Below are 2,632 nucleotides of genomic sequence, written 5' to 3'. Positions count from 1 at the left end.
CACTTGCCCATGATGCAAGGAGATGAACGCCCCTACACTAGAAGGGTCAACTTTAATCAAAGGTTGGACCAAGTCCTTACGGGCATATGTGTGGAAGGAGCTCAATGGAAGAGAGACTCCAAAGGCAAGCCAGTTCAACTAAGAAGACTGGACCTCAAGCCTGTGGCTAGAGGATGGTTAGAGTTCATTCAATGCTCCATCATTCCCACTAGCAACCGATCTGAAGTTACTGTGGATCGGGCCATCATGATTCATAGCATCATGATTGGAGAGGAAGTAGAAGTTCATGAGGTCATCCCCAATGAAATCTACAAAATAGCCGACAAGCCCTCCACCATGGCAAGGCTAGCTTTTCCTCACCTTATTTGCCATCTATGTTACTCAGCTGGACTTATCATAGAAGGAGACATCTCCATTGAGGAGGATAAGCCCATCACCAAGAAGAGGATGGAGCAAGCAGGAGAGACCCTCCACGGTTCTCAAGAGATGCATGAGGAAGCTCATCATCAAGAAATCCCTGAGATGCCTCAAGGGATGCACTTTCCTCCCAACAACTATTGGGAGCAACTCAACACTTCCTTAGAAGATTTAAGCCACAATGTTGAACAATTAAGGGTGGAACATCATGAGCACTCCATCATTCTCCATGAAATAAGAGAAGATCAAAGAGCAATGAGGGAGGAGCAACAAAGGTAAGGAAGGGACATAGAAGAGCTTAAGGACATTGTTGGTCCTTCAAGAAGAAGGCGCCACCCTCACTAAGGTGGACTCATTCCTTTTTCTTATTTCTCTGTTTTTCGATTTTTATGCTTCATGTTTATTTATGTTTTGTGTCTCTACTTCATGATCATTAGTAGTTAGTAACTATGTCTTAAAGTTATGAATAATCCCATTAATCCTTCACCTCTCTTAAATGAAAAATGTTTTAATTCAAAAGAACAAGAAGTACATGAATTTCGAATTTATCCTTGAAATTAGTTCAATTAAATTGATGTGGTGACAATACTTTTTGTTTTCTGAATGAATGCTTGAACAGTGCATATTTTTTATCTTGTTGTTTATGAATGTTAAAACTATTAGCTCTTGAAAGAATGATGAACAAAGAGAAATGTTATTGATGATCTGAAAAATCATAAAATTGATTCTTGAAGCAAGAAAAAGCAGTGAATGGCGAAAAAAAAATAATTGGCGAAAAAAATGGAAAGAAAAAGAAAAAGCAAGCAGAAAAAGCCAATAGCCCTTAAAACCAAAAGGCAAGGGTAAAAAGGATCCAAGGCTTTGAGCATCAATGGATAGGAGGGCCCATAGAAATAAAATCCAGGCCTAAGCGGCTAAATCAAGCTGTCCCTAACCATGTGCTTGTGTCATGAAGGTCCAAGTGAAAAAGCTTGAGACTGAGTGGTTAAAGTCGTGATCCAAAGCAAAAGAGTGTACTTAAGAGCTCTGGACACCACTAACTGAGGACTCTAGCAAAGCTGAGTCACAATCTGAAAAGGTTCACCCAGTTATGTGTCTGTGGCATTTATGTATCCAGTGGTAATACTGGAAAACAAAGTGCTTAGGGCCACGGCCAAGACTCATAAGTAGCTGTGTTCAAGAATCAACATGCTTAACTAGGAAATTCAATAAGACTATCCGAAATTCTAAGTTCCTAGAGAAGCCAATCACTCTAAACCTCAAAGGAAAAAGTGAGATGCAAAACTGTTCAGAAGCAAAAAGCTACAAGTCCCACTCATCTAATTATAATTAATATTCATTGATATTTTGGAATTTATAGTATATTCTCTTCTTTTTATCGTAATTGATTTTCAGTTGCTTAGGGACAAGCAACAATTTAAGTTTGGTGTTGTGATGAGCGGATAATTTATACGCTTTTTGGCATTGTTTTTAGGTAGTTTTTAGTAAGTTCAAGCTACTTTTAGGGATGTTTTCATTAGTTTTTATGTTAAATTCACATTTCTGGACTTTACTATGAGTTTGTGTGTTTTTCTGTGATTTCAGGTAATTTCTGGCTGAAATTGAGGGACTTGAGCAAAACTCTGAAAAAGGCTGACAAAAGGACTGCTGATGCTGTTGGAATCTGACCTCCCAGCACTCGAAATGAATTTTCTGGAGCTACAGAACTCCAAATGGCGCGCTCTTAACGGTGTTGGAAAGTAGACATCCAGAGCTTTCCAGCAATATATAATAATCCATACTTTATTCGGACATGACGACGTAACTTGGCGTTGAACGCCAAGTACATGCTGCTGTCTGGAGTTAAATGCCAGAAACACGTCATGATCCGGAGTTGAACGTCCAAAACACGTTATAACTTGGAGTTCAACTCCAAGAAAAGCCTCAGCTCGTGGATAGATCAAGCTCAGCCCAACCACACACCAAGTGGGCTCCGGAAGTGGATTTATGCATCAATTACTTACTCATGTAAACCCTAGTAGCTAGTCTAGTATATATAGGACATTTAACTATTGTATTAGACATCTTTTGACCATTCGGTCTTTTGATCACCTTCATGGGGGCTGGCCATTCGGCCATGCCTGAACCTTTCACTTATGTATTTTCAACGGTGGAGTTTCTGCACACCATAGATTAAGGGTGTGGAGCTCTGCTGTACCTCAAGTTTCAATACAAT

Source organism: Arachis duranensis, chromosome 10 (assembly GCF_000817695.3).
Source record: "Arachis duranensis cultivar V14167 chromosome 10, aradu.V14167.gnm2.J7QH, whole genome shotgun sequence".
Classification (NCBI taxonomy): domain Eukaryota; kingdom Viridiplantae; phylum Streptophyta; class Magnoliopsida; order Fabales; family Fabaceae; genus Arachis; species Arachis duranensis.
The sequence above is the reverse complement of the archived record's forward strand: the minus strand, read 5'-3'. Positions refer to the sequence as shown.